Source organism: Vulpes lagopus, chromosome 12, assembly GCF_018345385.1.
Source record: "Vulpes lagopus strain Blue_001 chromosome 12, ASM1834538v1, whole genome shotgun sequence".
Classification (NCBI taxonomy): domain Eukaryota; kingdom Metazoa; phylum Chordata; class Mammalia; order Carnivora; family Canidae; genus Vulpes; species Vulpes lagopus.
Window position 1 is genome coordinate 51,412,736 of NC_054835.1, and position 27,639 is coordinate 51,440,374.

At 36.5% G+C, this 27,639-nt stretch overlaps 1 pseudogene; it reads left to right on the forward strand.

The window, feature by feature from the left end:
• Nucleotides 1-13,142: 13,142 nt before the first annotated feature.
• Nucleotides 13,143-13,270, forward strand: LOC121474379 (annotated as a pseudogene).
• The last annotated feature ends 14,369 nt before the right edge of the window (nt 13,271-27,639 follow it).

Consider the following 27,639-nt stretch of genomic DNA (forward strand, 5'->3'; position numbering starts at 1 on the left):
AACTATCTGGGTCTCTAGTTCTTTATTTTAAAAAATGGGACTAATAACAGCTGTGCTGCCAACCTCCTGGTAGTATCTAAGCAGGTTCTTGAATAGTTGCAAATGACCTTTGGAAGCACTAAAAAATGTGCTATAATCACAGCACCTTTTTTCTTTCACCAGGAAGACCAGCACAAATTATTTTATAGCTTAAAGACACTGTTATTTGAAAATTCAAACTAAAATTTAGTGGGCATCTCTTCTATGCTAGGCACTGTGCTCGGCACTTTATGTAAATATTGTCTTCAACCCACAAAATTCTTGGAAGTTAAGTATCTTTATTCTAACATTACAAAAGAATAACCAAATCTCAGAGAGCTGAAATGACTTGTTTAATATTGTACACTCTATGTGGTGGAATTGCCATTAGATCCCACAATTGGCTAATCCCAAACAGTAGGTGTTAATCATCCACTACACAGTATAGAGACCTATTGCTGGAAATGAAGCTTCCTGTTTCAGTTTATTTTAGGCCAGTTTAGTAGTTTTGTGCAAAGCTCATCAGATGGATGGGACTTTTTTTTTTTTTATTAGGTTGGAGGTAATGCTTTTTGGTAATATCTGGAACCAGTGGTCTCAGGATCTATCCACTGTGGTCCCTAAGTGACATTCCACATAGTCTGTGTATAGAAAAATAAGAGTCAGTGGGGTTGTTGTGTGTGTGTTGTTATAATAAAGAAAGAAATTAAAGTGTTAAAAATATAATTATTTTCTCTACTTATATATTTTTAATTTATTAGCAGTAGCTACTGCCACTTTCTTTCCCCTATTAAATACCAGATCCTATACTAGATCCTGAGGGGCAAAACCAAACATGTTCTCAATCTCAAGATTTCAAAGTCCACATGGTGGAACAAAGTCAAGAGTTCTACTGGTTATTGAGAAGGCAGATTGTAGTTTTAGCCTAGGGTCAGGGAAGAAGTAAACACCTGTGACAGATATTTAGAAGGTAAAAACCAGTAAATCTTGATTATTGACTCAATACAATGGGGAAGGGACATGGAAGAGAGAGAAGTCTCAAGGATGCCTTGCAAGTGAGAAAGAAAACTCTGGAGTACAGTGGCATTTCCCTTATCGTAGAGTAGTAGTGAGGATTAGGGCAATGGAGGGATTTATGCAAATTTGATTACATATATGGGAATTCCACATAGGCATTCAATAAACGCTAGATTGCATCTTCGACGGATCATTCATAATTGATAAACAAACAAAGCTTCCTATTTATCTCAGAATGAAAATCACATGTGCATGTGCTTATTTGAGTATGACTTATTTCTTAAAAAAAAAAAAAGATTTTATTTATTTATTAGAGAGAGAGAGGGAGAGAGAGCAAGAGAAAGAGCACAAGCCAGGTAGAGGGGCAGAGGGAGAGGAAGAGGAAGAAGCAGACTCCTCACTGAGCCAGGAGCCAGACCTGGGCTCATCCCAGGACCCTGAGATCATGACATTTAAAAGTCCGATTGCCTAACCAACTCAGCCACCCAGGCACCCCTAATCTGGAAGACATATTTGTAGGAAGGAATCTAAAAATAGGCTACCTCTTCATAGGCTCTGAAACCTTCTTGTCACTTTGGTACAACAACCTACCGTCCACTTTTTCCTCCTAAGGTTACAGTAGCAGGAGCAGAAATAGCCTGGTTGAGTTTCCTTCTCTTGCCCTCCCCTCTGGTTAAGGCTCAGTCAATAGTGCTAATGAGCTGTGAAATGGCCAAGAGGTAACAGAAAAAAAGGAGAAGGAAAACAAAGGGAGCAGAATTCAAATACTATATGTTTTGGTGCTTGTTGAGGACTTATATTTTGCTTATTATATTCATAAGAATTTGAAATACAATTTGAAAAATAAAAGAAGGTTGGCTATCATGGTGCAGGGTATAACAGATTTTGTTTTCTACTTACAAAAACTGATTTTATTTTAGTTTTTTAATTTTTTGTTTAGACTCAATTAGCCAACATATAGTAGTACATCATTAGTTTCAGGTGTAGTGTTCAGTACTTCATCAGTTGCATTTAACACCCAGCGCTCATCACATCACAAGCCCTCCTTAATGCCCAATACTTGTTGAGCATATCAACTTCCTCTCTGTATCAGTTTTCACTAATTTCACCTTGTTCTGATTGTCATCAGACAAGGATCTTAGTGACTGGTGGTGGGGAGCTGTAGGAGGTTTGCAGAACAGGACATCATTTTAGGGGTATAAGCCTTCATCAGAAAATATACTGTAAAGCTCTTTCCTTCCATATCTAAGTCAGGATGACAGAGGAGGCATTTATTCCTAGGTCCCATGATAAACAATGAAGGAATGCAAATGGGTTCACTAGGCTAACGAAATGACACTTACAGGGATGCATTATGTCAGTGAGCTCTGAAAATTTAATCACACTGCAATTTGTTAGCCTCTAAAAAGACCCCCCTCTAAATGAAAAGAAATAGGAAACCTCAATCTAAAATCTTATTAATTTGAACTCTGATTAAAACATTAGTCACAGGTTCAGCTATCACTGTTTGGAATAAACGAATGATATTAAGGGTAGATTTGAAATTAATAACTAAACTTGAGTTTGAGGTTTAAAACCATATTCTATGAATCATATTTTTCTCCTTTCACTCCCTTATTTTACTGTACCTTTGGTACTTGCTGCACTTTCTATCTTTATCACGTCACCAGTTCCCTTCAGTGAAAAGGCAAAAGTTAATCTTACAAAATTAAATCTGAATTATTTCTCATTTGGACAAATTCTTATGGTTGAATGCACACATTAGTGAGGCTTTGCTGCTTAGGGTAGGACTACTTATTTTTACATATCCAGGATGGCTTCAAGAATAATTTAGGTGAATTACTAGGTTTCAAAAGAAATAGGATTTTTCATTACAGAATTTAAGTTCAGTAAGAAAGCAATTTTTACTGGTAGCAATTGAACATGCTGCTCTAAGGGACACGTGTTGAAATAGGGCTCAATTCACTGGTAAGAGACTATTTCTAACCCAGCATCATGGGTCCAGCAGAGCCACAGGGTGGGGATGTGAGTCTACAGATAAGCCTCTGCTTGCCTGAACACCCACAAAGAAACATTCAGTGGTCGGGTACCCTGGATCCTGAAACCACAAACCAAGGGAGTCCGTCCAAAGCTCCTTTACCAAGTTTAAATTGTGTGGATGTGTGTGCTACCTTTTCATCCATTTCCTCAGGTTACAAGCAGGCGCAGAACTGACATTTATGTTCCTCTAAAGACGTCTTATTATCACTAACTTGGTATCAGCCAACTGATGGAAAAGAAAGCAAAATGCACTTTGGGAACTACCTAACGGCTACTTTTCGTCATGTCATCTTTGGCATTTCCCTTGGCCCAGCTGAATTAAGCGACAACTGAGTCATTCGCTAGCTGCCTTCCATATCACCTATTTCTCAAGAAATCAAAGTAAAAGTCATAAAATAATTAAAAGGCCGAGGTATTGTTTTCCCTGATAGGACGACTAAGCACTAGCATTTCTGTAGCACCTGGGTCAGGCATGCTGTGGTTTCTATTATTCACACAGATTTGCAGTTTTCAAAATGTATTAGAACATATCCAAGGTCTATTTCCACAAGTAAACTCTTGCTGCATTGGGGGGGGGGGGGAATGTAAGAGTTTTACAAGGTTTCAGATGCTTTTACACTACCTTACAATATAGAACATGGCAATTTTATGTAATTTTCACTTATTCTTGGTTCTGAGTGAGAGTGTTGACTCTTAATTCCAACACCAGAACTATACCGTGAGAGGCATTTCGATCCACATTGCCACCCCAGCACTGAATTTGAATATGTTATACTCAGGCTTCTGTCAAAAGAAATTTTCCAGAAACTTCCACGTCACACCTTCTCTGGACCAAGGGGAGAAGGAAAAGTTTCAGTGATAAATTAGTCCATATCCACGATTTCAAGGCATATTATATGCTTGAGAGATGAAAGACTAATTTCTTTATACACATGCACACACACACACAGATAAATATACACACAATTTGTCCTGGTAATGAGCTTAGCATTAACATAGTGATGATATAGGTATATTATTTATTTTTAAAGTTGTAAATAACAACAGTTTATTTTTCCTCTTTGAATAAACCTTTAAATAACTGGCTCTTTCTCCTGTCCAGAAAATCATGGCCCTGTTAATTCCCCACGAGTCTGATTTTAATCCTTTCTTTCACTATCCTCATCCTTCAGATCTTCCAGAGCTTGTTCATGAGCCCTGCATTGCCATGAAGATAGAATGAGGCGTGCATATGTACCTTCTTTTGGTACTGGCGGGGAAAATAATTGAAATGCATAATGGGTATGCAATTATTTAAAGCTTTGATTGTGTCAACATACCAAACTTTTAAATAACTTAGTAATTTCAAATGTTTGTGAGTATATTAAAGTTTAAAAATATTCATATATTTATATGACTGGTTTACCATTTAAACCACATATGACTGGTTAATTTTGCTCCTGTCCTTTTGGTATCATTTAGGGACGCTTTCTACCTCAAATATGATGTGTCCTAAAGCCTCTTTATAAAAGAAATGCACTGATTTGTGATAACTCAAGAATGATGTATATGATTCTTGGACATAAAAGAAGTCATTAAATCATTTTAAGACCTGGCTCGTAAGGAAATCAGTAAATTTTAGAGCAAATTTCAAGAGGTGAGAAATCCCACACTGTAAGCTTCCAGTAATATATATCTTATATTAAACCCAGACATTTTAAAAATGTATTTTATGGTTGTTATTTATGTAATATTGGCTTTTAGGAATTTTTTTTCAGCATTTAGTGTCTTTGTAACTTAAATATAATATATAGAATAGCTGAAGAAAGAAAAGGTTTATCTCTTTATGCCACTTAAACACACAATATCATATGGGTCATGCTTTTATATGTACTTTCACTGATTCTGTGAAATCTGAAAACAAAGTGAGAATACAATTGACCCTTAAACTAAGCAGGGGTTAGAGATGTTGACACCCTCTCCCCACCCTGCACAGTTGAAAATCCATGTATTAAAAAAAAAAAAAAAGAAAATCCATGTATAATTTTGAGTCCTCCAGAACTTAACTACTAATTGCCTACTGTTGACTGGAAGTCTTACTGATAACATAAACAATCGATTAACATATATTTTGTATGTTATATATACTGTATTCTTACATGAAGTAAGCTAGAGGGTGGTATTTAGTAAATCATAAGGAATGGGCACCTGGGTGGCTCAGTCAGTTAAGCATCCAACTCTTGATTTTGGCACATCTTAGGGTTGTGAGATCGAGCCCTTTGGCTCAGATCATGACTCTGTGCTGAGTGTGGAGCCTGCTTAAGATTCTCTCTCTCCCTCTCCTTCTGCCCCTCCCATCCTTTCCCTCTCTTTAAAAAAAAAATCATAAGGAAGAGAAAATACATTTATAGTACTATACTGTATTTGTTTTTAAAAACTCACTTACAAGTGGACCGGGGCAGTTGTGTTACTCTGAGGAACTGCATTCTATATCCACGCAATATAGCAGGTAACTCTTGAAGGAGGGTGAAGGTAGGAGATGCTTTTAATTGGAAGGGAAAAGGTGGTTTCAATTTAATGAATCAGCTTCATTTTTACACTGTTTTCCCTTCTCAAAATTGACAGTCAAAATTGAGTTTGGTTTTAGCCACACACTTGTCTTCTACTCTTTCCTTCACACCTGCCACGAAGTAGATAAAGGTGTGAGAAATGTGAGCCCAGTCCAGTCACGCAGTTTTAAAAAATGGTCACGGTAATAGGTGTCAAACAGAGTTGTGGTTGTAAGAAAGAAAAATATGACTGCTTTAATTTTAATGTTTTAGCATTGGCAATATATTTGGCTGTTGTCCTCTTGTCCATATTTTCTTTGAGTATTTGGCTCTGTGAAGAAGACAATACATTTCTATTACTATTTTAAGATTTAAGAGCCATTAATGTATTTATACATAATGCTTGGGGTAGGGGGGAGTTATTAGTGTCTAGTTAGTTTAGTTTAAGCATTTAAATATCAAAAATATCAAAACTGTCACTAATACAATGGTAAAACTACCAAAAGCTATGCTGGTATATATATGTTATAGATTTGTATATTTATTATTTGTATTTGGAAGTAATCTTTAAAATGATCTGCAAAGTAATTTAAATAAATGTATTAATATTTACTTAAAATTTTGAAAAGTTTATTTAAATGTTCCCAAGACAATCTCATTTTTGTTTTATTTTACTCTTTGTTTTATTTCATTCCATTTTACTATTTTATTTTATTATGGGGGATGAAGTACATAGTAAAAAACAACAACAACAACAACAAAAAAAAAACAGTGTGACAATTATTGACTCACAATAAACTAAAAAGCTTTAGATGAAAGTAACACATTCCCTGCCTCAAATCTAATTCTGATTGCAAAATTAGGTATTTTTGGAAGAGGAGTATGGAAAAAAAATAAGTAAGTGTTGCAACATATAGAAATCTTCTTTCCCTAGTAGACTGTGCCTGCTGGGGTCGGGGGCGGGTATTCAGGAACTCTGTGGCAACCATTTATTCAGGAAAACGCCACATGAGTGTTTCTCTATGGCATGAAACTGTTGCATGTTTTGTTAACTGTTTAGAATTGGTCTGTGAAACTGAATCCTCATGTGCAGAATTTTAATTTTCACATTTTGCTCTTTCAAACCCCTGTGCACCATTAAGAAGACAGAGAACCCCAAGGTCACAGCAGGAATCTTCCAAGTGGGGCACAGTGCTGAGCAGCACAATTCACTGAGAACAGGAGCAAAACAGAACTTGTATTCCTGCCTACCTTTTATCTGCAAATGTTTGCTAATATTTAATATACAGCTGTATATGAGTGTCTCCCCATGTCATGTGTCACTTATAATGTATGGATTGGCATGAGCATGCAGCAGATGCTCTTTCTTTCCTATAATAGCAAGGAACTGTGAAAATAAGCAATTTAAATAATATTTAAGTAGATGGACAGACTATAATGTCTGCTTTTAACTAATCCAACACTCCTAAAATGGACACATGGCCTAGATGGTTTCTACAAAGAAGTCTTGCTGCGAATCCCTCCTCTACTTTTGCCACCCATTAAACTGTGTGACTTGAACACTTGAACAGTTCACATCTCTGAGCGTCTGTTTCCTTATTCAAACTCGGATAATGGCATATTCTTCACTGACTATAGAAAGCATTAAATGAGTTAATAGATGTAAATATCTTAGAACAGTGACTAGAACATACAACTTAAGACCAATTGCTATCACCTTAATACAATTACGTTTAATGAAGGTAGGAATCAACAAAAGAAAAATCATAGCGCTGTGTCTGCTTTTACTCTGAGAAAAAGGTTTCCTTCAGGCATTGTAATAATCAGTATTTTCCAGAGAAATAAAACCAATAGGATGTGTGTGTATGAGTGTGTGCATATGTGTGTGTATATACACATATGTGTGTAGACACAAAGAAAGAGGTTTTGGGATGCTTGGGTGGTTCAGTTGGTTAAGTGTCTGTCCTTGGCCTGGATCATGATCCCAGAGTTCTGCTCAGCAGGGAGTCCACTTCTCCTTCCACTCCTCTCCCCACTCATGCTTGCGTATGCTCTCTCTAAAATAAATAAATAAATAAATAAATAAATAAATAAATAAATAAATAAAAAGAGGTTTTAAGGAATTGGCTCTCATGACTGTGGAGGCTAGTAAGTCTGAAATCTGTAGGGTGGAGAGCCCTAAAAAAGTTGATGCTGCAACCATAGAGCCTAAGGGAAACCTAGAGGCAGTATTGTTTCTTCCTTTTCCTTGGGTTACCTCAGGCTTTTGTCTTAACATCTTCAACCGATTGGATGATGTCTACCCACATTATGGAGGGTAATTTGCATTACTCAAAGTCGACTCATTTAAACAGTAACCACATCAAAAAAAAAAAAAAAAGAAAAGGAAAAAAAGAACCTTCACCGTAACATCTAGAATGGTGTTTGACTGAACATCTGGACACCACAGTTCAGGCAAGTTGACACATAAAATCAGCCATCACAGACAAACTACAAGTCAAAAACAATAAGAAGCTAATCAGAACCAATCTATTCAGTCATGTATTCATTTACTCTTCATTCACTTTTTAATCTGCCAGACTCTTTCTATCAACTGGTCTGTCATTCTAGGTTCTGAGAACACAACAGTCAACAAAATAAGTTAGTCCCTCAATCAAGAGAGGTTATATTCTGGTGCTGGTAGATAAACGGTAAACAAATACATAGATTAAAAAAATCTATACATACAAGTGCTTACATTGGTTAGATGGTGATGATTTGCAGAGTAAGGGGAGTAAGGAATGTTGTGGGTAGAGAAGGATGTACTGTCAGTAGAGGCTCAAAAAGCAGAGACATGAAGGAAATGAAGGAGCTACCCATGCAGATACTATGAGGAAGAGCATCCCAAACAAAAGGCAGGGCAAGGAATGTTCTTGATATGTTCAAGGATCTGCAAGGAGTATTTTGAGCAAAAGAGAGGCATAGTTCGATTTACCTTGTGACAGTAGAAGACTCTAAGTATTGTGTGACCAACAGACTCTGTGGGGACAATCGGGATAATCTCTAGAAGGGTACTTCAATATTACAATGTTGGGAGGGTGATGATGGCAAGGACCAGAGTGGCAGCAGTGATGGTAAGTGGCTTGCTCAGATTTCAGAAATAGGATGTTTTTAAGGTAGAGTCAAAAAGATTTATTGATGAATAGGGTATGATTTGTGAAATAAAAAAGAAGACAGGTTGTCTCCAGGGCTTTAAGCCTGAACAAAGAGAGAGTTACAGTTGTCCTTTACAGCTATGGTGACAAATGCGGGAGAAGCCATGAAGGAGAGAAACATGGAGTTGGGCTGGGACCTTCTTAATCTGAGATGCTTAACAGACATAGAATTAGGGATATCAAATCAGTGTTTCTAGAACTATCTGGAGTCCAGTTGAGGGGATCAGGCTTGAGATGGATATTTGTAAGTCATCAGCAGTTGGATAGAAAGCCATGAATGTTCATGAGATCAGCTACATGCATACAACGCCTGACTGGGTGATGGATGGTATACTCTGCCATTTAGAAGTCTTGAGAGAACAAAATGAAATAGCAAAGTAAACATAGGGTCAGAAGGTAAGCTTGGAAGGAAGAGAAAGAGTGCTTCCCAAGGGTCAGGTGAAGATAGTTTGTCAAGGAGGAGGGAATGGCCACCCTGTCAGAGTCTGTTGGATGGCCACATGTCACGAGATGAAGAATTAGTGATGGATTTACATCTGTGAAGGTCACTGGTGACCTTGGAAAGAGCTATGTCAGTGGGGCAGTGCTCAAGGTGAAAGAGGAGTCATAGGAAACATTTGGAAGAAATTTGCTATGAAGTGAGATGTAGAAGAGGGAAAGTAAGTCTCCTTTTACCCTTCTAGGTTTTTGGCTAAGACCTTTTGTAATAAAAGATGGACTAACAAAAGAAAAACCAACAGAAGTTTAATAGCGTAAATCTCTTATATATACGAGGAAGATACCCAGGAAAACTGAGTAATTTCCAAAAAGTGGTCTAAGCCACTATCTTAAATATCATCTCCAGCTAAAGACAAAAGGTAAGAGGGGGGTGGTTGGGAGGAGGATGGAATATGGGAGGTTATCAGGAAAAGCATGGTAAACAATATTAAAGATGTTTGTAAACTTAATTCTTTGTCTTCTCCATTGATAAGTTTCTAGAGATTTAGTCATTCTTCTTTTCCAGGTACAGAGAGAGACATTCTTACAAATGGTACTTTCCCTTAGAAATGTAAATGTCTTTTACAAAAGGATAACTTCTACATGGTTTTTAGAGCTTCTCTTGTGTCTGCTCTTTCTTAAAAATAATGATCTCATGGTAAAACTTATGACAAAGAGATATGTTTTGGGGTAGCAAAATCTTTCCCGCAGAACAAATATTGAGCTATTGGAGTCTTGGGATGCTTTTGTTTGGTTTACAGGTAGAAGACATTATAGACTGTTTGTATTCTGGTTTAAATAATGCAACAGTAGTACGGGATGGAAGATACCAGTTCAGAAAGAAAAGAAATGGGGGCACCTGGGTGGCTCAGTCAGTTAAGCGGCTGGCTCTTGATTGTGGCTCAGGTCATGATCTCAAAGTCTTGGAGTCAAGCCCTGAGTCAAGCCCTGCATCAGGCTCCATGCTTAGTACAGAGTCTGCTTGAGGATTATCTCTCTCCCTTGCCTCTGCCCCTCCCCACGAGCTCTCACATGCATGGGCACGGTTGCTCTCTCACTTTCTCACTCTAAAATAAATAAATATTTTTTTTAAAAGAAAGAAAGAAAGAACAGAAACAATTGTTGGAACTATGTCTTGATTTAGGAGAGAAGAGGATGGAAATTGAAGAAGCTGCCCTTCCACAGAAGGTGAATCAATCCCCTTCTTATTAGCAAGAATGAAGCAGAGCATTTATCCACAAATACAAAGAAGGAGTCAAACGTGGCCGTAGACACCTTTGCCTTGCTCTTATTAAATACATTATTTGTAGTATAGCTAGTATTAGTATATTAGTGAGACCACAAAAGATGTTTATGTATGCTGTTAATACTAAAAGATTTATATTCTCTTACATCTTAAAAACTGATTTTGAACGTATTTAATACTGTCTTTGTCAATAAATGTACAAAGATGCTTGTATTTGAAATAAATAAAAATATATTAGGGAATAATTCTAAAATGTAATTAATATTGGTAGGGGTTTTATAACCAAACTCAAAGGGTTTACCCCTTGGGGGTGCATCAAATTGAAGGCAACACAAGGAAGTATTGAAAGCAAGTAACTTTTTATCACTTGTTGCAAGTAAGGAGACAAAGAGACAGCTTTCAAAGCACCATCTCCTCATTGGGTTAGTACAGGAAGCTTTTATTCAGGGCAAAGGGAGTGCTTCAGGAGGTGGGAGCAGGGAGCTTGCAGAGGCACTTTTTGGTTCAATTGCACATACTTAGCATGTCAACATGTTGTGCATTCATGGTATGTTTAAAAAAAATAGCAGAAAGCCCCACCCATAGGAGGGGCTCTTAGTATTATAATCACCTAAAAGTAACTTCAGGTCAGCTCAAGGGGGCTTCAGAGTAGACCCTCAGCTCCCATCTGGCTCAAATTGGCTCACATAAGGGGCTCCCAGGTGAGACACCCAGTTGGGCTTCTCCTTGGCTTAAACTGCTGGTTCTACAAAACAAAACACATTCCTTATTCATTGATTAACTTCCCACTGCATCCGAGCTCTCAGTGTCATCATAGGAGTTTAGAGACCATAATTGTGGAAAGTTGTGTGTATGCGGTAGGTGGGGCGGTGGAATGGTTAAAGTTAAGCACTAGAAGATTTAAAAGTTAAGATGTTAACATTGAAAAGTTAAGAAAATCAATTCAGAGAGTCTAAAGACCTGTTAAAGACTTTAATTTTTTTTTCTTATCCAGAATGGTGAGGCATCAGAGAATTTGAAGAAATGGAACAGAAGGGTCCATTCCTTCTAAGTTTCAAAAAACTTTCTCTCGTGGAGAAAAGTTATGAGGCTTTGACTGTAATAGCAAGAGAGGAGAGAAAGAGATGGAAAGAGACACACAGAGAGAGGATGATGATAAGGACCTGAATTTGAGAAATAATAGTAACATTTGGGGAGGAAAGGACAGATTGAAGAAGCCTGAGAGATGGTGGTGGTATTTATTGAGATAAACCCTAAGGGGTCAGTAAGAGAATAATTTGTCAGGAAGCCCTGGAAGAGGTGGGGGAGAGGGAAATGATTCATTTATTTTTGGATACATCCAATTCCAAATTCCTGTGGCCAACCCCAGTTGGTCTATCCAGCAGGCAGGTTTTGGAGTGGACATCTGGAGCCCAGAAAGGCATTCTAAGTATTGAAATGTTGGATTCATTAGTTTAACCTGAAATATTGCATTCCGACCCTGTCCTACCATTGGTATATACCCTCCTGTTCATGCTTTTTTGTACTTAGACTACTTATATATGTCCATAAATAATAACAGTGTTCTGGTTTTTAAAAAAATAGCTTGCATAAGTGGTACCAAGATGTGTTTACACTCACTGTTATGCTCATACATTGATCCAGTTCAGAGGTTGGCAAACAATGGCCCAGGGGCCAAAATCTGATCCACCACCTGTTTTTGTGCAGCCTTCAAACTGAAAAAGTTTTTTTTTTTTCAAATGAACATTTGCAATCAATTTGATGATATGAAACATTAACTTTGAACCTCAATTAGATGAAATTTTACCCCATGAAGAGAGCCCTATTTTTCTCATTAGTAGACTTGTATTACAAAATAAAATAAAGTAGTACCTAATTTTTACTACTATATTTTGAATTTAAAAAAAAAAAAAAACCAACCACCCACATGGAAATTTTTCTGGAACTACATAAGTACCTATCTAATACCTTCAACCGATAGCTTGGCTTGTAAGATCTAAAAAAGTAAACTTGATCAAGGGAATCCATTAATATTGACAATTGATGCTTTTCCATTTTATAAGCACATGATTATTTATGTATCCATTAATTAATAAACTAAATTTCATTGTTTTGTATTTTTTGCTATTAGAAACAATGCTTCAGAACTATCTTTATGTGTGTCCTCTTACACATGAATGACACTTTCTCTATGTATGAACTTAAATGTGGTTTTGTTGGCTTAGAGGGTATGTGTACCTTCATCTTTTTTATATATTGCCTATTCATTACACAAAGTGCTCTGACAGTCTACATCCCAATCAGTGGTGGGAGAATTTCTCACCAATAACTTAACCAATACTTGTTAATTTCTTAAACTTTCTATAATGTAATTAATATAATTTCATATTTGAACTATGAATTACTTAAAAACATGTCTTGTAGTTTCTAAAATCTATTTTTAAATCTATCATTCTCTTTCTACTGTATGGACTTTTTTATTAAAAAGTTGATCTAACGGAAACTGACATGCAGATATTTACAACATAGTATATAGTCAATTTGTATCAACGTTCCATGTGTTCTTGAGAAGAATTTGTATTTTATAAATGCATTCTGTTCTTTCTATAAGCAATTAAAGCAATCACTTCTCGGCCTTTTGGCTGAGATCAAGTGTAGTACAGGCAACCAAACCAATCATTTATAATGTTGAACTCTATCATCTACTTTTCATTTTAAGATTTTATTTATTTATTTGAGAGAGAGAGATTTGAGTGAGAGAGCACATGAGCAGGTGGTAGGGGGTGGGGGGCAGGGGAGGAGCAGAGAGAGAAGGAGAAGCCCACGTGCCATTGAGCAGAGAGCCCGATGCGGGCTCCATCCCAGCATCCCAAGATCATGAGCTGAGGCAATGCAGACGCTTAATTGACTGAGCCACTAACAACCCTATCATCTACATTTGCCTGATTTATTTAATTACTCTTACAGAAAGGCATGCATTATTGCAAATTAAATTTCTCTTTGACCTGTTATCAATGATTGCTTTATATATTTGGGCCTGTATTGTTAGATACATATAGATTTAATTTTGTTTTGTGTTCCTAGTAAATGGCTCCTTCATCATTAAGTCATGACTCTCCTTTTACCCAAAAATCTACTTTCCAATATTGATAATGATGTATCAGCTTTCATTTGCTTGCTATTTCCAGTTATATTTTTTCCATATCTTTATTTTCTATCTTCTAATAGCAGGATATTTTAAAAAAAACTCTCAAAGCACTGGGTCATTTTATTTTTCCAGTTTTAAAATTAGTCCTTTCACAGAAGAGTGTATTTTGTTGGCAGGTAATGTACTTGCTTATATACTTGCAGATCTTTAAACCATCATATTGTGCATTCTCTATTTACCATACTTTTTTTTGCCTCTCTTTTATTCTTTTCTTAACTTTTATCTATGTAAGCCCATTTTACTCCCTTAATTCTTTTGAATGTGCTCATTTTATTCTTAATTGCCTACTCTTAAGTTTAAAACTAATTAATAGACTTTATTTTTAGTTCAGTTTTAGATTCATAGAATAATTGAGTAGATTGTACGTAGAGTCCCATATATAACACACCTCCAGCCTTATTATACAGTTTTATTTTTTTTTTTTTTATTTTTTTTTAAATGTTTTTTTTTGTTTTTTTTTAATTTTTATTTATTTATGATAGTCACACAGAGAGAGAGAGAGAGAGAGAGAGAGAGAGGCAGAGACACAGGCAGAGGGAGAAGCAGGCTCCATGCACCGGGAACCCGACTTGGGATTTGATCCAGGGTCTCCCAGATCGTGCCCTGGGCCAAAGGCAGGCGCCAAACCACTGCGCCACCCAGGGATCCCCTACAGTTTTATTTTTAAAATTTTGCACCAGTGTAACACTTTTATTGCAGTTAATGAACCAATATTGGTACAGTGTCATTTACTATAATCCATAGTCTGCATCAAGTTTCACTCTTTGTTTTGTAGAGTTCTATGGGTTTTGACAGATGCATAATGATAGGTATGTGCCATTACATTTTCATACAGAATGGGTTTACCTGTACTTCACTTATTCATCCCTTTCCTCCCTTCCCCGGAATCCCTTGCAACCGCTGATCTTCTCACTGTTCCCATCATTTTGCCCTTTCCAAATTGTCATGTAGTTGGAATCCTATATTATGTAGCCTACCCAAAGTGGCTTCTTTCACTTAGCAATATGCATTTAAGGTTCCTCCATGTGTTTCTGTAGCTCAATACTTCAATTTTATTTTATTTATTTATTTATTTATTTTTTTTTGGATAAAGAATGTTCCACTGTATAGCTAGCTGTGCCAGTTTGTTTATCCATTCACCTACTGGGTTGCTTCCAGTTTAGGACAATTACAAATAAATATTTGTATGCAGCCTTTTGTGTGGACATGAGTTTTCAACTCATTTCGGTAAATACCAAGGAGTGTGATGCTGCATCATAGAGTGAATATGTTTGGTTTTACAAGATGCCACCAAACTGTCTTCCAAAGTGTCCTCACTATTTTCATTCTCTCCAGAGAGAATGGTCATTGCTGTTGCTCTGCATTATATGCAGCATTGGATGCTGTTAGTTTTTTAGATTTTAGCTATTCTAATAGGTATGTAGTAGTGGTATCTCATTTTTATTTTATTTTATTTATTTTTTTTTAATTTTTATTTATTTATGATAGTCACAGAGAGAGAGAGAGAGAGAGAGGGGCAGAGACATAGGCAGAGGGAGAAGCAGGCTCCATGCACCGGGAGCCTGATGTGGGATTCGATCCTGGGTCTCCAGGATCGCGCCCTGGGCCAAAGGCAGGCGCCAAACCGCTGCGCCACCCAGGGATCCCCTCATTTTTATTTTAATTTACAATTCCCTAATGACATATGATATTGGGAATATTTTTTATTAATAGACTATATTTTAAAAATAAGCTTCTTTATTTTATTAACAGGTATAATTTTAATTTCTCATGGGAGAATTTTTCCCTTCCCAGTCCAGACAGACAGCGAATTTCCTGTCCCAACGTGTGCTAGTGGATTAATTTTTGCCTGTTTCCATTTCATAGGGGTTACATTCCTCACAGTCATTTGGGTTGTACAGGAGTCTCAGAATCAACTTTTGCTCAGTGGTTTCAAATCCATATTTTCTACCTGGTAGTGGGCCATAGGATTCCAGATAGCCATGATGCTGCTGTAACTCTGGCATATGTGATTCCTCTTTTGTTTTTGTTTTGGTATCTCCTCCTAGTTCCCAGAATTTGGCTTTTCCATTCATTCTCTCATTCTTAACTATCTGTTAAGTAAGGCATCGTCTAGGGGCACCTGGGTGGCTCAGTTGTTTAGGCCTCTGCCTTCAGCTCAGGTCATGGTCTCAATGTCCTAGAATCAAGCCCCACGTCAGGCTTCCCACTGGGTGCTCTGTGGGAGCTTGCTCTCCCTCTACCTCCCCCTATTTGTTTTCTCTCTCTCTTTCTCTCTCTCTCTCTCTGTCAAATAAATAAAAAAATAAGGCATCATTTAAACACAGCCTCTCACTTTATGGGATAGAAGCTAAATAGTTTACAAAATTACTGAGATAATAGAATTTTATAATGAGGATACATGAATATTTTTCTTTATTTACATTAGGAAAAAAAATTTAAATAAAAAAGCTAAGTTACCATCTTAAGAAATAGAAAAGAGAAGAGCAAAGTAAAACCAAAGAAGCAGAAGGAAGAAAATAATGAAGAAGAGATGGTGTTTTTTTTTTTTCACATTTTAAAACAGAAAAATAACTGAGAAAAATCAGTAAAATGAAAGGCTGAATTAAGAAAAATTACTAAATTTTATAAAACAGTAAGAAGGCTCCAGTTGTGAACTAAGAAGAAGGTCCTCACCAGATCATCACCATGCCGACACCTTGACCTTGGACTTACTAGCTAAAGTCAGAATTGAGAAAAATAAATTTGTTGTTTAGAAACTACCCAGCCGTCTCTTTCACATCAGCCTAAAAAAATACTATAGCTATTAAATAAATTGAATCCATAGCTAAAATCATCCAATAAAGAAAACTCTAGGCCCCATTGATTTCACTAGCAAATTCTCCCAAATATTAAGAAATAACACAAACACTACACAGTATCTTTCAGTAGATGAGAAAGGAGGGAACACTCTACAACATATTTTATGAGGCCAGCATTACCTTGATAGCAAAACCAGATAAAAACCTTAAAAGGCAGAAAGACCATAAATCATTATTCTCATGAACATAGATGAAATAATCTCAATAAAACACCACCAATTGAATTCAATATATGTAAAATGTATAATTCTATCAAATAAAATTTATCTTAGGAATACAAAGCCAGTTCAACATTCAAAAATCAGTGTCATCTATCATATCAGCAGAATAAAAGTAAACCCCCTCCCCCAAAAAAAAGGTAATTACCTTAATGGATGTGAAAAAGCATTTGATAAGGCTTAACAGATTCATTTATAATAAAAACTCTCAGCAATCTAGGGATAGGAAAAGATTTCCTGAACATGAAAAAGGGCATCCACAGGGAGAAAGAGCTTAAGCTATTATTACACTCAGTTGTGAAAACCTGGATGCTTTCTCCCTAAAATTGGGTACAAGATAAGGATGCACTTGCCTCCTACTCCTATTCATCACTATACTGGAAATCCTGGCCAATGAAATAACACACGAAAAGAAATAAAATGAATACAAATTTTAAAAGGAAGAAATGAAACTCTCTTTTCACAGCTAATACCATCTACATAGAAAATCTCAAGGATTAGTTCAAATTAAACCACCAAGAGCTATGACTACATAACTATTACAATGGTAAGAAACAAAAACAAACACAAACACCTGATGTTGCCAAGTGCAATGAGGACAGAGAGTAATTGGAATTCATATGCATTGCTGGTGTGGGTGCAAAATTATATGGCAAAACATTTTGGCAACTTCTAATAAACTTAAACATACACTTACCATCGGATTTAGTAATCTTGCTTCTAAGTATTTAAGCAAAAGAAAAGAAAATTTATGGTCATTAAAAAACCTATATATGGATGGTTTTAATAGCTTTACTCAGAATCACCAAAAACTGGGAACAACCTGAATATCTTTCAACACATGAATGAATCAACAAGCTGAGGAACATCCACACAATGGAATATTACTCAGTAATGAAAAAGAATGAACTTATCAAGCGGAATGGCATGGATGAATCTCAAATGCATATATTATGTAGTCTTAAAAAGCTGCATATTACTGATTGCATTTAAATGTTTTTCTAGAAAAAGCAAAACTAAACAGAGAAGATATTAGTAGTTGCAAGGGGTTCAGTAGAGAAGGACTGACTACATAAGAGTAGCATCAGGGAATTTTTTTATATCATGGAGGCATCATATTTACTGTTTTCCATGGCAATTACATGATTTTAAAATTTTTGTCAATTTTTGTAGAACTACATACTAAAAGAGTAAGTTTTATTGTACATAAATTTTAAAATAAAATAATGACATGCATCTTTATTATCATATCATACTGTATCTTTTTCTCATTAAAAATAAATACTCACTACATATGTAGCTGGATTTTGTAATTAACATTCCCACCTTCCTGTGGAAGTTCCAATACTAGTCACTGGCTGAGTTAAGAATTAGAGAGATGATCTGATTTGCAATCATCATTTTCATGTTCTAAACAAACTAATTTATATTTCCAAAATTTTTTCCTAAGATGGATGACTCCAGTAATTCCTCACCCCCCTCATTCCATTTCCAGTAACACTAATAACTTGGGTTTTCCTAAATTGGCCCCACCCTAAGGCAAAGACAACCTCCTGTGGGGATCAGCTTCTTGGTGAGAATAGGATGTTTCCACCCACCACTGTATATTGACACTTGCTATGCTTCTAGCCATAAATCACTTGATGACATCACATTGTTGCTATAAATCCATGAACAAATAAGCTATCCTTCCATTAGGGAACATAAAATGGTCCATTTTCAGACTCAGTCTGCATACTGTTTATGGGTTGCTTGCTGCTTTCAGGGTTTTTACAAGAGAACATCCACTGTTTCTTTCTGGCGCTACTCCAGAGAGCAATGTTAACATTGCCCATTTTCCAAGATATTTGGTGGGAACACTGCATAACAGAGCCACATTTTCCATCAGGGACCTGCACCATATTTTAGTCTCTATTTTCCCAGACAAATTAAACCCACTGTTTTATGAGCTTCTTCAAACGGGCTACACAGTAGCTCATTTTATTAAGTATGGATACTGCCACTCAGAAAACCAATCATATGATAACAGAGCCTAGAGCTTACAGATCCTAGAACATATTAATTACTACCTCAGTGTCTGACTCTAAATTACTTACCTTCCTTAAGGAAAGTTGGGCAATGGGCTAGTGTATGACATTGGAATGGAAAGTACCATGAGCTCAGGTTACCTGCTGAGGTGGGGAGGGATGGAACAGTATGGGATCACTAAGCACTGAGCATCAAGAAGGGAGTACATTTTTACACCACTCATTCCTTCATTTCTTTATTTGAGCCAAAAAAATGAAGCTCCAGCATCAACACTCATTTCTATAATTTTCCTTCATGTTTTTAAAGTCAGCAATTTAGTTTGAAATTTCAACCCAAAAGTTAAGTCGTAGCAACAATAAATAAGTGGCAAAGAGATTCCTCGGTTTAGCTCAAAGAAAGAGATGATAGATAGATGATACATAGCTGAAGCTACATGCATATACACTTATAGAAATGTGTATCCATTTATAATTATATGTAATTTATAGAAATATATACATATTTATAGAAACACAAGGATTCAAAGTTTTGAATTGTTACTGACTAGCCCATTCAGTTATTATTGTTAGATTATCCAAGCCAATCCCTGGTATTTGTTTCTTTTATTTTTTGACTCTTTGTAATCAAAATTGAATTACTTAGGTTCCAAAGGTTTGGGATGGTTCCTTGGTTATTTCTATGATTCCTGGTTCTTTCGCTTAACAAATAGCAATTAGAGTAACACTCAATAAGATAGGCTAAATTCATTTATGCTATGACAGGCACTGTAGTGAGGGTTGCCTATGTTTTATCATTTTAAAACTACTACAACTCTATGGGGCATGCACTGTTATTATTCCCACCTTGTAGATTAGAAAAATAAGCTTCAGAATATTGAACACTTACCCACAGTTGTCCAACTTGTTAAAGAGGATCCTGATTTTTGAATGCATTTCTAAATGACTCCAGGGAACATTCTCTTAGAAATAATGTAACCCTGACCCAATTATTAGTAATTTAAATAAGACAAGTGAGTATGTTGCTATTTGGTAAATAAAGGACCTTACTAGGAAAGAGAGAGATAGCTATCGTGAACCGCTTAGAGAATATAATAAAAGCTATATATAGACCATCTCCCTCCAAAACCATCCGTAAATATACTCAAAATGTTTTTAATAATTCTGCCCACTGATTTGAGATGTTCAAAAAGAAACCTAACAATAAGGCCATTTAAAATCTGTATTTGTCTATTCCTTTCTTAAACCAATAGGATATGTATATATGAAATTTATTATGATAAGGAATTGGCTGTCTGCTGTTTTGCTGTCTGCAATCTGGACATTCAGGAAAGCCAGCGGTATGGTTCTGGTCTGAGTCCAATGGCCTGAGAACCTGAGAAGCAGACCGTGTAAGTCCCAGTCTGTGTATAAAAGACTGATGTCCCTGCTCCAGAAGACAGGCAGGAAGAAAAAAGGAATGAATTCTTCCTTCCTCTACCTTTTACACTATTCAGGCCCTCACTGGATTGGGTAACACCCACCCACAATGGGGAGAGCATTTACCCTTACTGAGTCCTCTGACTCAAAGGCTACCTCATTTGTAACACCCTCACAGGAACACCCAAAAATAATTTTTATTTAGATACCTGAGCATCCTCTGATCCAGTCAGGTTGACACATAAACTGAACTAACACACCCTTATGTCTCAAGTGATTTTGCATTTTTGTTGGTTTTATTTGTTTACAGTAGTTTCAAGGCAATTTGGGATCATGAAGAGATATAATAGGTGGGCAATACAAAATGCAAAGTCCAGGCTTCATTGTCAGATCAGCCTAAATTTAAGTTTATCTTTCTGGGGCACCTGGGTGGCTCAGTGGGTAAGGCATCTGACTCTTAGTTTCAGATCAGGTCATGATCTCAGGGTCATGAGATCAAGCCCAGGGTCAGGCTCCATGCCCAGTGCAGGGCCTGCTTGAGACTCTCCTTCTCTCTCTGCCCACCCCCTAATTTTCTCTCTCAAATAAATAAATCAAGTCTTTAAAAAAATTTTATCTTTCTGATCTTCTTACTATGGGAATGTGAGCAAGTTATTTAAATTCCCAAGATTCCATTTCCCCATATATAAAGAGAGGATTAACTTCATAGATTTTTATTAGGTTTTAAAGAAGATATATTTGAAACCCAGCAAATTCTTTGGTACATACTATAGGGACTCGATATCTAGAAGTAGTTACTGTTAGTCCAAAGTTCAGTGTGGCATAGTACATGTGTGCACATGTATTGGGGACTCCATTCCCCCTCCAGAGGATATTAATAATAATTACATAAAATTCCACGAAATGCAAATTATTTGTGATTTTCACTGGAAAAACATGGAGCTGTTTCTCTGCCTTGGGTGATGATGGTGGTGGTGGTGATATGTGTTTGTGTTGGGGTGGGTGGGGGCTTCTCCCTTTCCAAATAATTGAGTTAGAAGTACGTTGTTTGTTCCACATAAATACTCTACCCCAACTAGGAGCAAAAAAAAAAAAATTAAATTAAATAAAGAAAGCCCTATACAATTAAAAACCAAAAAATTGGCAATATGGACCTGATCTGCAAGGAGAAATGTATTGTTCATGAAGTAAAATTTGAAGAAAAGAAGAAGTGTGTGGCAGAAACATGTGAAAAACTGAATTCACAAAATGTCCTTATATTCAATATCAAATAGTCCATTAAACTAACAACAAGAGCAGCAAAAAGATGTACAGAGAGGAGCAGCTGACCAAGAACACTCAGCTGTGCTGGTCACAGCAAATAGAGATCAGGAGACTCATAGGTAACTGCAGCAAGTGGAAATCCCTGGGAGATACAGCAAGAACTGTATCCCCAGTATCCCCAACTGTCATCCCCATGATGACATGGGATTTTCCCTTCCTGAGGTCTCTGTCACATAATTTCCAACTCAACTTGATGCAGAAAAAATTATAACCATGCTTTTCTTTTATGCTTTCCATGTGGATAGAGTTCCAAAATCACATCATGGCAATGATACCACGAATGCCTTGATTCAAATGAAGAATCTTCGAAAGGCAAAGATCACTCAACATTTTATCACCACATTCACCCCCAAATAGGTATATTTCTGGGGCTCCAGGAAAACCATCCTGTATCTGGCTTTAAATGAAGAGTTAATTGCGACCAGGAACTCATCTCAAGTGTCCATCTTTAAATTAAGATTGAAGTCATTGCCTTCCGAGGGTTGTTTTCAATTTTTGTGGGCAGAAGTGACTGGTCAGAGTACTGGAGAAATTGGAATGTCTGCTGGTAGTTCATCAAATAGTTGCCAGCCTAAATATGACCCAAATTGTGTTTTCTTATTGAGGCTTCATTTGGGCCTAAGTCTTGTTCCAAGACCCTGGTCTTTCGACAGGAAAGCTCTAGATGCCAAGTATCAGCAAGGAAACATAATTATTACTAAAATTGAAGCAGGTACTATGAAATCTTTTCATTTCAATTTGGAAATATAAGATGAAGAGTTTAATATTAACTCAATCAGTCAGTTTAAATTAGGTCACAGTGTATTACAGTTAATAGCATTAAGATCACTAATACAGCTCCTTGAAAAACAAGCGAAGTATTATAGTTAGTCCAAGTAGACATATTCTACAACGATTTGATTATATTTATATGTTTTCTTGCAAACTCCAGTGGTATTTCTCAAGATTTTTTAGGTGTCAACATATGGTTTCAATTTCTCTGAAATATATAGCATAGCTTGTTCTCAGAGCAAATGCTGCCAAACAGGACTTGTAAATGTATCTTGAGGTAAAACTTAACATCTCGTCCTTTCCTATAGGGCTCCTTGACTAATGCCTGCATAACCACCTCAGATGGAAAATCACACCATTACCCAAACGAGGTTTTCTCAACTGAAAAGGGAAACGCGTTTCCCTTTCTTATGTCTACTAATCTATACTATCACACAAGTTTTGCCCATCGAGAAGATAAAAATATAGGCATGTTTAGCTACTTCATAGTTGCCAGTGATGATCAATTTTGTAACAACTCAAACTAAAGGGATTGGGCTACACCATCAGTAAAGCAGAATATTTTCCGTAGAAGGCACCTTTAAATGATTCTGAAAATTCCCTGGTCTGCTGTTGCTCCAAACACAGAAAGAGGAAAATTTTTTTAAAGGGCTCTATTTGATGTCTAATAAAAATATTGCCAGAAATTGTGATAACTCTCTATTTCCTGATGGAGCAAATATTTGTATAGAATTGTTTAATTTTAAGGTACATTTCAAATTCACTATTTGTGCACTTAATACACATTCAAAAGTTTTCTGTTTATCTTGTGTGTGTGTGTATGCATAGATATGTGTATATATGTATAAAACGTGTGTATTTGTCTATTCTTTTAAATACAACTCAGGGATGTAAATTTAAAAATTCAGTTTGACATGTGTATGTTTTGTCTATACTATAACCCGAATCCAAGTAGTGTATGAATCCACTTTTATTTTTAACACCTCATAGACATTTCCCTCTGTTATAAATTCTCAGGGAACATGGAGTTGGGTGGTTTCATTGGTTTTGTACAGCGTTCATCCCTGTCGAATACGTGTGTACCCACTGCTGATAAAGATGCAACATGGCTCATATACAGAAAATATTTCAAACTTTCGTTTTTATATTTGGGTAACAAGATGACAAAATTGGTGAGAAAAGGAAGGATTTTTGTCTCTGAAATTGTCTCCTAAGTTCCAAATGATTATCTTGAAGTCATAAACAATCCAGCAGTCCATTAAACCGTATCTCTCAATTACTCACGATTTCCACGCTTGGCCACCTTCACACTATTACTGTTTTGTCTCATACCAAAGATGTTTATAAAATATGTATAAAGAAACAGACTAAATAGAACAGGACAATGGTGTGCTTCAGTGAGAACAGAGCATGTTCGGTGCATTTCCCTCAGCAACATTGGGAACATGTTGTAGGAAGATTAAGACTCCAGTTACTTTTGTGAGTTTAATACTTTCTTTCTTTTGATTGTAAAAAATAAAAGAGATTATATGTAGAAATGTTTAAAAATACATATAAAGGAAGAGAATAAAATGAAAAGTTGCCTAAACCACTGCACAGAGATGTGTAACCACTTGTGTTTCTGTCATCTTAAAAAAAAAAAATAGACCTGTAACCTACAGAATTTCCTTAAAATATAAAGATGGCTCAGACCCCCTAAATCTCTTAGAGGTCCTGGTACCTTGTCTCTGATGCTTCCCATGAGCAATAGCTCACATTAATCATGAATGGCCTTTTGGTGGCTGGATTTTGGGGCAGTGCTACAAAGGGACCTCAGGCCTCCCCAAATCTTTCCTGTTATTAGTAACTGATTCCTCTGGGATAACATTTAATTTATCCTCTAAACTGAAAATATTTTGAAGGGCTAGATAACCAGTCAAAATTAACAAACTAGGACTCACAGTATGTAGTGCATAATTATATGGTGTTGGTTCCAGAGAATAGTCATAGGGAGAAAGGCATTTGATGGAAGTTGGGTTGAGGTGGACAAGGGTGAAGACTATTATTCTATTATTTTGGAGCTAGAGCACCAGAGAGAGATCAAGGTGGGGAGGGGGAAAGGGAGGAGCATGGAGGGAGAGGGAGAAAGAGAATCTCCAGCAGCTTCCATGCTCAGCACGGATCCCTATAGGAGCTCAATCTCACAACCCTGAGATCATGATCTGAGCCAAAAGCGAGAGTTGGTTGCTTAACCAAATGAACCATCCAGGTGCCCCAGGAACAGGTGCTTTTAAGAGCAAATCTATTGGGCACATGTGCTTCCTTCCACAACTCAGAAGCACAGATTTATAGCTCTTTCTGACATTTAAGAAGCAATTGTTATTCTAAAGAAGCTGCGCTTTGCTGGGTTAGCCACCCAGGTGCTGGAGCTGCGCTGGAATTTCGATTCTCTCACTTCACAGCTGTGTGCCCTGGGCACATTTACCAAACCTTGTGGGGTCTGTGTTTTCATCTGTGAAATGGGAATTATCATCCCTAGTGGCGTTTGACTAGGGACAATGAGGCAATTAATGGGGACTCCTAGGGAAGTGTCTGGGATATAGGAAGCGCTGCCTAAGTACTGGCTCTTGAAAATACAACTCTATCTAGAGGTAGATGGATGAACGCAAGGAGGCCTTGCCCTTGAAGAGCTCACGTCCAAAGCATGGATCTGGTCCGTCTCATCTGCTAACTTCAACTAAGAATTCTGAGGTTTTAATTCAAGTTCAGAGAAAAAAGGAGCAGAAGAGGGCATTATCATGGTAAGTATCGCGCATTTTCAGGACTTTCCTAGTAAGATGAAGGAAAAACAAAATCAGCATTTTCATGAGTTATTTTTACAACCTAATGATCTCCCTTAAAACATAAGTGCATGGCCTAATGTAATGTAATACTCTTTCATTCATAAAGTTTATGTATTTGAGTTACTTGCAGTGAACATTCATACAACAATTTGTTTCATTTTTGACATATTTTCTACCCCCAAACCACTGTGTTCTTCCATTTCATAAAAAGGAATAGAGAAATCATAAAGAAGACATAAGAAAAAAAAGAAACAATAATTAAGAAGTGATGATTGTATTTTGGAAGAAGGACCAGCTTTTGTTAGATGCATCTGTTTCTTACTTGGCTCCCTAAAGTTCTGTTCATCACGTATTTCGCTGCAAAAATACTTGGCTTTATAATGATTTGAAAGCCTGTTTCTGTTTGCTTCAATCTGCCACAAGCAAACGGAGGCAAACAAATGCTTGGTAAATGAAGAATGATCAAAATGGCCTAATACATCAGCCTAGCCAATAACAGATGTCCTCTCTGGATAGCCATTTACAAAATTACTGACAATGCAAATCATGATCAGAAAAACAAATCTGTAAGGTACAATTCTTTTAACTTAAATTAATCATACATAAATCTGCAGAGTTAGCTGGCCTTGAATATATGCCCATATATGTACATCTTTATCAATCTTCATGTACATCTCTGTATTTCATTTCCAAATACGTAAACATCTGCTGGAACTATACCCTTCTCAGTGTACTTGAGTTATAGCAAAAAGCTTGACTTTAGGGGCTTATAAAAAAAAATCCTCTTTCATTTAAAAAAAACCAAAACATTGAAAGTGGAAAAATCTTACCACAAAATTAATATTTACATAAATGGATTTTCTCTATATATAACTAAACAGTCACATCAATCATTTGAAACTTAAAATGTATTCTTTAACTCCAACAACTACATTCCTTATTCAAAATTTATCATTTGTAGCTAATTCATTAGCAATATTTCTCCTAGTTGAGCAAAATAATAGAAACATAGCATTTACTTTACTCCTAAGATACAGATATTAGAATTAGAATCTGATTTCTAGTAAATGTATTTAATAATTTAAAAGTTATTTTGGGGAAAAAATATGTTATATAGGTTTTTAGAGATAAAGTTAACTAGATGTGGTCTTTGGAGCTTTAATTAGAAGAATATAGTTCTAAAATATGACCCTTGTTTAATGTACCAGAACCAAAGTGTAGAAACACTTTAACAGATTGTCATACAAATTAGCCCCATTTAAAACTGTTTTCATTACTTTCTTCTGATTTTCTAGTTTGTATACATCCCAGAAGAGCAGAGAAAATCAGGGACAGAATGTGTGTAATTTCAATCTGAAGTTAAGTACTGTTAATATTAAAGTACATTTTTTATTTTTTTAATAATAAATTTATTTTTTATTGGTGTTCAATTTGCCAACATACAGAATAACACCCAGTGCTCATCCCGTCAAGTGCCCCCCTCAGTGCCCGCCACCCGGTCACCCCCACCCCCGCCCTCCTCCCCTTCCACCACCCCTAGTTCGTTTCCCAGAGTTAGGAGTCTTGCATGTTCTGTCTCCCTTTCTGATATTTCCTACCCATTTAAAAAAATTATTTATTTATTCATGAGAGACACAGAGAGAGAGAGAGGCAGAGACACAGGCAGAGAGAGAAGCAGGCTGCATGCAGGGAGCCTGATTTGGGACTAGATTCTGGGTCTCCAGGACCACACCCTGGGCTGAAGGCAGCACTAAACAGCTGAGCCACCCAGGCTGCCCAGCACATTTCTTTTTTAAGTAATTTAGTAATTTTGATTTTACGTGATCAACATTACACTGTATATAATTCCCATGATACTTTTATTTCCTTAACTCTGTAATATAAGCAATTTCTTATGTCATCTAAACCAACAGATGAAAATGAGCTTTGAAAATTGGACTCTAATGGCCATCCAATTCCAATGGTCTGTTATTGGAGTCCGCCAACCTTTTTTATGAAAGACCAGGTAGTTGAGATGTTTGATATTGAGAACCAGTGGTCTTTTTCCCAACTACTTAGCTCTGTTCTTGCAAGTCCGAAGCCGACTGACTATGGGCAAACAAATGGGTGTGGCTGTTTCCAATACAACTTTATTTATGGTTATTAAATTTTGAATTTCATGGAATATGTACATGTCACAAAACATGATTCTTCTTTTCATGTTTTTTCTCAACCATTTAAAAATGTAAAAAACCATCCTTAACTCCTAGGCAAAATAAACGGGAGGCCAGATGAATTTGGCATCAGATCTTAGTTTGATGATCCCTGGTCTATAGCTCCTTTAACTTACAATATCTCTGAGTCTCTCCTAGGGAAGCTATGATTTTGTTTACTGTTTTGATTCCATATTGGACCTTTTTATAATATCTGAAAAGAGTGCCAGCAGTTACTTGACTGGAAGTCAAGTAACATTTAACCAACTGAGAGATTTTGT